General features: G+C 53.2%; 4 pseudogenes; all 4 read right to left on the bottom strand.

The window, feature by feature from the left end:
• Window positions 1-589: 589 nt before the first annotated feature.
• Window positions 590-762, bottom strand: LOC148144592 (U2 spliceosomal RNA; annotated as a pseudogene).
• Window positions 763-2,698: 1,936 nt separating this feature from the next.
• LOC148144591 (U2 spliceosomal RNA) lies at window positions 2,699-2,873 on the bottom strand (annotated as a pseudogene).
• A 5,183-nt stretch (window positions 2,874-8,056) lies between these two features.
• Window positions 8,057-8,181, bottom strand: LOC148144590 (U2 spliceosomal RNA; annotated as a pseudogene).
• Window positions 8,182-9,796: 1,615 nt separating this feature from the next.
• Window positions 9,797-9,932, bottom strand: LOC148144589 (U2 spliceosomal RNA; annotated as a pseudogene).
• Between the last annotated feature and the right edge of the window lie 904 nt (window positions 9,933-10,836).

Here is a 10,836-nt window from a genome sequence, read left to right as displayed (position 1 = left end):
ATTGTGTCTGTGTGATTGCATGTGCGTGTGTGCCTGCGTGTGTCCCCTGTAGTGTGACATGAACCCAAGGTCCCAGTTGAGGCCATCCCCATGGATACCAAACTTAGCTCCCAGGCTCTGCTCATCCACTCATCCAGCCTTGGGGCGACTGTGTGGAGGGTGTACATTCTCTCCCCGTGTCTATGTGGGTTTCCTTCGGGTGCTCCAGTTTCCTCCCACAGTCCAAAGATGTGCAGGTTAGGGTGGAGTGGCCACACTAATTTGTTCCATAAATGTCGAGCGATAGAGTAGGGGGGGGGAAGATCTGGGTAGGATACTCGTTGGGCCAAATGGCCTGTTTGTGCACTGTAGAGATTTTATGAAACAGCTGGATTGCGTACAGTAAGATATGAGGCAAACATGAGGGTTTGAGTCTATCCAGGAAACAAACCAAGGGCATGTGCTGCTTGTACAAGAGTATAGTTACATAAATGCAAGGCATCAGGCGGGTCGGTCAGAGAACCATTTGACATTGGCTGAGGTCACACATGAACTTCACTGAGGACACCCCCCAGTGAAAGATAATAAATCTACATTTAACTTTGGTAATGGTGTGTACACCGTTCCTGGAAATACTGCAATACCAGGCCGATGTGTGGGGTGAACAGAGCAAGCTCCTAGTCCATCCCCCTGCTGCAAAAATCAATTCAATATACAGTTCCCCACATGGGGGAATATCAGATATTAAACTGATAAGAACAGATTTTTTTTATTTCAAAATATACTTTATTCATATAAATAAATCTTTGGTACTTGTACAATTTGTCATATCGTTCATACATATATACATTCCATGTCGTAAAGAACAGATTGAATTGCTCAAATTTACAGTTATCCTAAATACAGTTCCCTTCATTAACCATCCAGTCTCTTATTATTTAGCTGTGGCTTCAGCGGAACCCACCTACTGAGTGGGTGCCCTGTTATATGAGAGCAAAGGAAAACTTCTTTAACCCCCAGTTTATGGGGTTACCCTTGTCCATTTGACTGTCCTGTCTCTGGGGTAGCTATCTGCATCCCCATGGTGTGCACGAACTGCTGGACCTTCTCTGGGCTGAGGTAGCTATCCAGGCCCTCACTGGGGTCATTTACCTGCTCTGGAGTCATTGAGCCAAGGCAAGGGTCCGCACCGTCCAGTTCTGTGTCTGACAATGGGACTGTCAGAGGATCGCAGCTCTCAGTTACCTGTAGTTGTGGGACAGTGGGTCCCCCCTGGTTCTCACTGGGTGGAGGGTGGACTTCAGGGGGTCCGTTGTTTCCTGGCTGGGAGGAAATGCCCTCCTCTTTATCTACGGCGCTCTGTCTCTTCTTCTGGTGGTGATGATGTTCTTTGTGCCCGTCTTCCCCATCCGAAGTGCTGGCCATCCCTCCCTCGTGCAGCTGTCTTTTCCCCCTTTGCTGGGAGGCTTTGTGGGCGTGGCCGGATTTTCTCTTCCTGTTTATAACCGGTATCCACTCCTCTGCCTGCTCGATTACCTCCTCCTCCTCCTCCATTGCTTCCATCTGCCCAGCGAGAGCTAGGATTAGCTGCTGTGTCTCTCCACTGGCTGCCCCCTCCTCCACTCCAGCCTGTTCTTCTTTCTGGGTGCCACCAGACTCTGTTTCCCTGCTGTCTAGGTGGACGTTACTGGTCTTTGGGGGTCCACGGCTCGCCTTGCCACCTCCAGCCATCTGTGCGTAAGTGGGGCCCCCCCGTCTTGGGCAGGTCTTGTACACGTGGCCCGCCTCTCCGCACAGGTTGCAGCTCCTTTCTTCCTGACAGTCCTTAGTCAGGTGACCCTCCTGTTTGCAGTTCCTGCAGATGGTCACTTTGCAATCCGCCAGCACATGTCCCGACTTCCCGCAGGCTCGGCACACTTTTGGCTGCCCTGCATATGTCAGGTAGCCTCTGTTCCCTCCAATTGCGAAGCTCGAGGGTGGGTGAAGAATGTTCCCATTGCCATCGACCCTCAGAGTCACTCTGACCTGCCGCTTACTGGTCCAGATCCCAAAGGGGTCGATCACGTCGGTGGCTTCTCCCTCAACTTGGACGTACCTTCCCAGGAAGGTCAGGACATCAGCCGCTGGAACATAGGGGTTGTACATATGGATTGTAACAACCCGACTCCTCTGTGCAGGAAGCACACACAACGGGACCAAGATGGAGAACAGCGGCTCCCCTTCCTTCTCCTTGAAGACCTTCAGGAGCTGTTCGCACTGCTTCACACTCCTGAAGGTCACATCAAAGTAGCCTGCCCCAGGGAAATCCTGCAGGCAGTACACGTCTGCTGCAGCGAACCCACAGCATCCTAGCAATACCTTCTTAATAAACAGGATGCGATCCATCGGTGTACGGCCCTCCACCTGCTTGACAGACACCCGGACGGTGTTTCGAACCCCCTGCCCAGGGCTGCGCGCAGCTATTGAGGCCATAGCTCTGAGGTTGGCTGGTCCCTGAATTGGCGTTAGGCCGAAGCCAGCATGAAGATCCACCAATAGCAGGTCAGCACAACCAAACAATCCTCCAACGTCCAATCACGATCCAGCGATGATCTCCACTAGCTCTGATGACTCGCAACTCGACCCCCGTCCTGATAAGAACAGACACTTGATCTTAGCCAAAAGGCCGAGAAGCGATACCCCAGTGAAAGATAATAAATCTACTTTTAACTTTGGTAATGGTTTGTACACCGTTCCTGGAAATACTGCAATACCAGGCCGATGTGTGGGGTGAACAGAGCAAGCTCCTAGTCCACCCCCCTGCTGCAAAAATCAATTCAATATACAGTTCCCCACATGGGGGAATATCAGATATTAAACTGATAAGAACAGATTTTTTTTTATTTCAAAAATATACTTTATTCATATATATTTAATCTATACAATTGGACATGTCATCATTCTGTGAACATTCCATTTCTTTACGTATCGAAACAGGGTAATCATTCATATTCACAGGTTAGTGCGATTACATTGAGCTCAGACGCCAGCGGAGCCCAAATGACTGTGTGGGCCCCCTGTTCTTCATTAGGCAGGCAGATGTTAGACGGTGGTCTTTCCCCACCGCGCCTTGGCGGCAGCTGCCCCAAGCTTCATCGCGTCCCTCAACACGTAGTCCTGGACCATGGAATGTGCCAGTCTGCAACACTCAGTCGGGGTCAACTCCTTCAGCTGGAAGATCAACAGGTTTCGGACCACCCAGAGAGCGTCCTTCACCGAGTTGATGATCCTCCAGGCGCAGTTGATGTTCGTCTCGGTGTGCGTCCCGGGGAACAGGCCGTAGAGCACGGAGTCCCGCGTCACGGCGCTGCTCGGGACGAACCTCGACAGACACCACTGCATTCCTCTCCAGACTTCCTCTGCTAGGCACATTCCAGAAGGAGGTGTGTGACAGTCTCGTCCCCCCCGCAGCCGCTTCGAGGGCAGCGTGCGGTGCGGCAGAGAGTCCGGGCGTGCATAAATGATCTCACAGGCAGAGCCCTTCTCACCACCAGCCAAGCCATGTCTTGGTGCTTGTTGGAAAGTTCTGGCGATGAGGCATTCTGCCAAATGGCTTTGACAGTCTGCTCAGGGAACCGCTCGACAGGATCTGCCCTCTCCTTTTCCCGAAGGGTCTCAAGGACACTACGTGCTGACCACTTCCTGATGGACTTGTGGTCAAAGGTGTTTTTCTTGATAAATTTCTCCACGAAGGACAGGTGGTACGGAACGGTCCAACTACTCGGAGCGTTCCGCGGCAGCGAGGCCAGGCCCATCCTTCGCAACACCGGGGACAGGTAGAACCTCAGTACGTAGTGACACTTGGTGTTTGCGTACCGGGGATCCACGCACAGCTTGATGCAGCCACACACAAAGGTGGCCATCAGGGTGAGGGTGGCATTGGGTGTGTTTTTTCCCCCATTGCACCGGTCTTTGTACATTACATCTCTTCGGACCCGGTCCATCTTTGATCTCCACACGAAGTGGAAGATGGCCCGGGTGACTGCGGCAGCACAGGTTCTGGGGATAGGCCAGACCTGTGCCACGTATAACAATACTGAGAGTACCTCACACCTGATGACCAGGTTCTTACCCGCGATGGAGAGCGACCGTTGCTCCCATCTGCCCAGTTTCTGTCTCACCTTCCTGATCCGCTCCTCCCAGGTCTTGGTGCACGCCCCAGCCCCCCCGAACCAAATACCCAGCACCTTCAGGTGGTCAGTCCTGACGGTGAAGGGGATCGAGGATTGGTCGGCCCAGTTCCCGAAGAGCATGGCCTCGGTCTTGCCTCGGTTTACCTTGGCCCCCGAGGCCCGTTCGAACTGGTCACAGATGCACATGAGTCTGTGCACGGACAGCGGATCCGAGCAGAAAACGGCGACGTCATCCATGTACAGGGAGGCCTTAACCTGCAGGCCCCCGCTGCCAGGAATAGTCACCCCTTTCAGGCTCGCATCCTTCCTGATGGACTCGGCAAATGGCTCTATGCAACACACAAACAAGGCAGGAGAGAGAGGGCAGCCCTGCCTGACTCCAGATCTGACTGGGAAACTATCTGATTCCCACCCATTGATTGAGACTGCACTGACAATGTTGGTGTAGAGCAGTCTGATCCAATTAGCGATTCCCTCCCCGAAACCCATTTTGGAGAGGACATCCCTCATATATGTATGCGATATCCTGTCAAAGGCTTTCTCCTGGTCCAGGCTGATGAGGCAGGTGTCCACCCCCCTGTCCTGCACGTAGGCGATCGTATCCCTGAGGAGTGCGAGACTCTCAGCGATCTTCCTGCCCGGTACAGCACAGGTTTGGTCAGGGTGAATCACCGATCCCAGAGCAGACCTGACCCGGTTGGCGATGACCTTTGACAAGATTTTGTAGTCTGTGTTTAACAGTGAGATCGGTCTCCAATTTCTAATTTCTTCCCTCTCCCCCTTCTGCTTGTAGATGAGGGTGATGATGCCTTTCCTCATGGATTCACTCATGGTACCTGCCCGAAGCATACTGACATACACCTCCAGCAGGTCCCGGCCAATCAAGTCCCAAAGAGCGGAATAGAGCTCGACCGGTAAGCCGTCGCTTCCGGGAGTTTTATTCTTTTCGAAGGACTCGAGGGCCTTGGTCAGCTCATCCAGAGATAGCGGCTGGTCCAGCCTCTCTCGTGTTCCGTCGTCTAGGACCTCCGTGATAGAGGACAGGAACGACTGTGAGGCCGCGCTGTCGGTTGGCTTCGAGTCATACAGACTGGCATAGAAGGATTTGCTGATCCTCATGATGTCAGCCTGAGATGACGTTACCGAGCCATCTTCTTCCTTCAGGCTGCTGAGCACGGAGCTCTCTTTGTGCACCTTCTGGAAGAAGAAACGTGAGCACGTCTCGTCCTGCTCCACCGAGCGGACCCTGGACCGGAAGATTATCTTGGAGGCCTCCGAGGCAAAGAGCGAGGCTTGCTGGCCCTTCACCTCCTTGAGGTCCTCCGTGACATCGACCCCCAACGTCTGCAGCAGGAGCAGGTTCTGCATACTTTCCTGGAGCTGGGACAGTTTTCCCCGTCTCTCTCTCGCCTCCTGAACACCTTTGAGGATGAAGAACCTCCTGATGTTCCCTTTTACTGTTTCCCACCAGTCTGCTGGAGACTCAAAGAGGGACTTCACGGTTCTCCAACCTGCGTAATCCCTCTTGAGCTCCTCAATGTTTCCCGGGGTCAACAGCTTGGTGTTCAGTTTCCACGTTCCCTTACCAGCCCGCTGCTCGTCCTGTAGGTGACAGTCGGCCAGCAGGAGGCAGTGGTCAGAGAAGAACACCGGCTTGACGTCGGTGGATCTGACCGAGAACGTTCGGGACACAAACAGGTAATCTATCCTTGAGCGGATAGACCCGTCTGCCCGTGACCATGTATATCTACGCTGCGCTCCGTCTGCAGGGGTGCTGAAGACGTCGTGCAGCTTGGCGTCTTTGACCGTGTCCATCAGGGCTCTGGACGTGGCGTCCAGTTTACTGTCCCCCCCGCCGGATCGTCCATCTGCATCGATGATACAGTTGAAGTCTCCGGCCAGAATGACCGGCCTGGACGTAGCCAGCAACAGTGGAAGCTGCTGCAGGACGGCCAACCGTTCACTCTTACCCGCTGGGGCGTACACATTGATTAGTCTCACGGGAGCGTTTCTGTATGTAACATCAGCAACGAGGAGGCGCCCGCCCACCACCTCCTTAACCTCGGAGATGGTGAAGTTGCCTCCCCGTAACAGAATACCCAGGCCCGAGGAGCGGTTATCGTTGCCCCCCGACCACACTGACGGCCCATGGGCCCACAAGCTCGACCATCTCCTGTAACTGCTGAGGTGCGGTATCCCACACTCCTGCAGAAACAGGACATCAGCTTTCACGTTGGCCAGGAAGGCCAGTGTTGAAACACATCGCGCAGCAGATTTTATGCTGCGCACATTGATGGTTGCAATTTTAAACCCCATTTTGTTAACAGGTTGTAAGGTTACCCATGTCCGATTGCTGCTGGTCCTGCCCCTCTGGGGTAGCTGTCTGCATCCCCATGCAGTGCGCAAACTGCTGGACCCTCGCTGGGCTGAGGTAGCTGTCCAGTTCCTCACTCGGCCCATTTGCCCGCTCCGGTGTCATCGGGCCGAGACCAGGGTCCACGCTGTCTGTTTCTATATCTGACAGCGGGGCTGTCAGAGGGTCGCTGCTCCCAGTGACCTGGAGCTGTGTGGCGGTGGGGCCCTCCTGGCTTTCACCTGGTGGGGGGTGGTGGTTTCCCATTTCCTCAGGAGGCTCGTCCCTTGGTTGGCAGTTGCTGCTCTCCTTTCTCCTCGCAGCGCTCTGCCTCTTCTTTTGGTGACGGCTCTCCTTTCTTCCGTCCTCACCCTCTGAAGAGCTGTCCGTATCTTCCCCCTGCAGCTGCCTTTTCCCCTTTTTCTGGGAGGTCTTGGTGACCGGGTGGGTTTTCCTCTTCCTGTTTTTCACCACGGTCCATTCCTCTGCCTCCTTCTTTCCCTTCTCCGCCTCCTCCTCCTGTCCTGTCGGAGCTTCGCTCGGCAGCTGTACCTCTCCAGTAGCTGTCATCTGCTCTGCTCCGGCCTGTCCTTCCTGTCGAGTGCCTCCTGACACCATTTCCTTGCCGGTTTGCGGTGCCTTGCCGTCCTTTTGTGGCCCGCCTCCGGCCATCTGCGCGTAGGTGGCGGCCCCTCGTCTTGGGCAGGCCCTGTACATGTGGCCCGCCTCCCCGCACAGATTGCAGTTCTTTTCCTCCTTGCAGTCTTTGGTCGGGTGGCCCTCCTTCTTGCAATTCCGACAGATCGTGACCTTGCAGTCCGCCGCCATGTGGCCTGACCTCCCACAGGTTCGGCACACTTTCGGCTGCCCTGCATAAGTCAGGTACCCTCTGCTCCCTCCGATAGCAAAGCTGGAGGGTGGGTGGAGGATATTCCCGCTGGCGTCCACCCTCAGGGTTACCTTGACCTGTCGTTTGCTGGTCCAGATCCCGAAAGGGTCAACCACGTCGGTGCTTTGACCCTCGACCTGCACATATCTTCCCAGGAACGTCAGGACATCAGTTGCTGGCACGTAGGGGTTGTACATATGGATAGTAACAACCCTGCTCCTCTGTGCAGGAAGCACACACAAGGGGACCGCCGACAAGATGGAGAACAGCGGCTCCCCTTCCTTCTCCTTGAAGACCTTCAGGAGCTGCTCACATTGCTTCACGCTCCTGAAGGTGACATCGAAGTAGCCTGCCCCAGGGAAATCCTGCAGGCAGTACACGTCTGCTGCGGCGAATCCACAGCACTCGAACAACACCTTCTTGACGAACACCGTCCGATCGACTGGTGTCCGCTCCTCCACCTTCTTAACAGACACCCGGACGGTGTTTCAAACCCCCTGCCCAGGGCTGCGCACAGCTGTTGAGGCCATAGCTCTGAGGTTGGCTGGTCCCTGAATTGGTGTTAGGCCGAAGCCAGCATGAAGGTCCACCAATAGCAGGTCAGCACAACCAAACGATCCTCCAACGCCCAATCACGATCCAGCAATGATCTCCACTAGCTCTGATGACTCGCAACTCGACCCCTGTCCTGATAAGAACAGACACTTGATCTTAGCCAAAAGGCCGAGAAGCGATCTGATAAGAACAGATACTACACATTGTTCTTAGCCAAGAGGCCAAGAAGCGATACCACAACTGTTGCGACCCATGCTGGTCACCGTTGCCCTCTGCCTTTACAATCGACCTGACTGTGTTCAAAGTTTTTGCCACTGACTGCTGGACCTTTTGTCGCTGTTATAACCCCTGTCCCAGGATTTCCAACTCGATCAGAAGATCGCTTTGCAGCAGTTGATCCGTTTCCGATCCAGTCGGTTTCACGGTCATGCAGATGAGGCTCAGGGACCAATCGGCTGTTCACTGGGGGCGGAGTCTCTGTGGAACGCGCCTGACTGAACCCAGCTGAGTGCTGCAGCGCCTCAAGGCGGCCATTCAGCCCGCGCTCTCCCTGTCAGCTCCGCTGTCCCAGCAACTTGCACAGTCCCAATCTATCAACAGCAAGCCCAGGCCCCTTTCATTACAGGGAATTTATCAATGCATTCTTGGAGAGAGGGATGGGAAGAGGAGTGAGTCAAAGAGAGAGAGATAGAGAGAGAAGGGGGAAGGAAGAGATAGAAGAGAATGAGAGACAGAACACACAGAGAGAGAAAGAGAATTCAAGGTTGGGAAGGGGAGAGAGGGAGAGGGAGAGAAAGAGACTCCGGGAGAGAGAGAAGGGGGAAAGAACACAAAAAAGAGAAGGAAGAGACAGGAGAGAGAGAGAGAGAGACTCCGACAGAGAGAGAGAGAGAGAGAAGGGAGAAAGAAGAGAGAAAGCGAGGAAGAGAGTGAGAGAGAGAGATTTGAATAATTATACTCACCTGGATCAAGATACAGTGAAAAGAATACTTTTACGTTTTAAGATGTCCAGCATCTCCTCTTCCCCCAGGTCCTGCATTGAATGGGTTACTCCCAATGCAGCCAAACCCTCCCACAACTATTCCCACTTCTCATTAACACCCGACTTAGCATCGGGCCCTCTCTATTGGCTTCCCAACACCTACCTCTTTGCTTGCCTATCCCTTTTCCCTCTCCCTCTAGGCTCTGACTCCAGTACTCGATTCACTACACCCCCTTCCCGTCATCAGTGTAACCACTAGCCTTCCCCAGCTATGGCTGACACAGTGGCTCAGCGGTTAGCACTGCTGCCTCACGGCGCCAGAGACCCAGGTTCAATTCCACCCTCGGGCGACCGTGTCTGTGTGGAATTTGTACATTCTCCCCCCCAGTGTCTGTGTGGGTTTCCTCCGGATGCTCTGGTTTCCTCCCACAGTCCAAAGATGTACATGTTAAGGTGGACTGGCCATGCTAAATTGCCCTTAGTGTACAGGCTGGGGTGGCATTAGTCAGGGGAGAATGTAGTGTAATAGGGTAGGGAAAAGGGTCTGGGTGGGATACTCTTCGGTGTGGATTAGTTGGTCCAAATGGCTTGTTTGGACACTGTAGGGATTCTATGAAGCAGTTTGATTCTGTACAGTAACGTATGAAGAAACAAACATGGGGGTTTGAGTTTATCCAGCAAACAAACCGCAGGCATGTCTTGCTTGTACAAGACTATAACCACGAAATTTCAGACATCTGGAGAGTTGGACAACCATTTGACATTTGCTGAAGTGTGGGGCAAACATGTGAACCTAACAGAAAGTAACACTTCACTGAAATCACTACTGCAAAAAGATGAATAAATCTGCTTTTAACTTTGGTGATGTTGTGTACACCATTCCCGGAGATACTGCAATACCAGGCCGATGTGTGGGGTGAACAGAGCAAGCTCCTAGTCCATCTCCCTGCTCCAAAAACCAATTTAATATACAGTGCCCCACAGGCGGGACTTACCAGAAAGTTCTCCTCCAAGGCACTCACCGTCCTGAGTCGCAAACAGACCGCTGTTCCTGAGGTGTCGCTGGGTCAAATTCCTGGAATTCCCTACCTAACAGCATTGTGGGTCCAACTACAGCAGATGGGCTGCAGTGGTTCAAGAGAGCAGCTCACCACCACCTTCTCAGGGACAGCTAGGGTCGGGCAATAAATGCTGCCATTGAAACAAAGGTCGTATTCATTTCCTGCTGTGTTCAGGCAGCTTCCCCATAAACACAAATCATTGCTTCTCTCACTTAGTGGGAATAGCTCCTTGGCATCCCACATCAGTCTAGGAGAAAGTGAGGATTGCAGATGTTGGAGATCAGAGTCGAAAGGTGTGGTGCTGGGAAAGTATCAGGAATGAAGAGCTTATGCTCGAAACGGCGACTCTCCTGCTCCTCGGATGCTGCCTGTTTTTCCACCACCACACTTTTCAATCCCACATCCATCTGAAAAGTTGCAAACAGTAAATTACTTCTGTGCACCCTTTCTTTGTCAGACATTGTCAATTACCGCTCTGCTTGTACCCACCTCTCTGTGTAGAATGAGGAGGGAGCTGACCTCCCTATGTAAACATGTCACGCTGCAGTTACACCCCATCACCACATGTGGCACCGCAGCACCTCGGTTTGACATCTGCTTCTACATCACACACACACACACACACAGATATACACAGAGGGACACATTAACACCTATACACACACACGGGGCACACTAACACCTACACACACACAGGGATACACTAACACCTATATACACACACAAACACACACACAGGGACACACTATCGCCTACACACACACACAGGGACATACTAACACCAACGCAGACACACACACACACAGATATACACAGAGGGACACACAAACACGTATACACACACA

Source organism: Chiloscyllium plagiosum, unplaced genomic scaffold, assembly GCF_037043375.1.
Source record: "Chiloscyllium plagiosum isolate Xiang-an unplaced genomic scaffold, Cpla_swu_hap1 HiC_scaffold_27, whole genome shotgun sequence".
In the NCBI taxonomy this organism is placed as follows: Eukaryota; Metazoa; Chordata; class Chondrichthyes; order Orectolobiformes; family Hemiscylliidae; genus Chiloscyllium; species Chiloscyllium plagiosum.
Note: the sequence above shows the minus strand (reverse complement) of the source record. Positions and strands in the feature narration are given on the sequence as shown.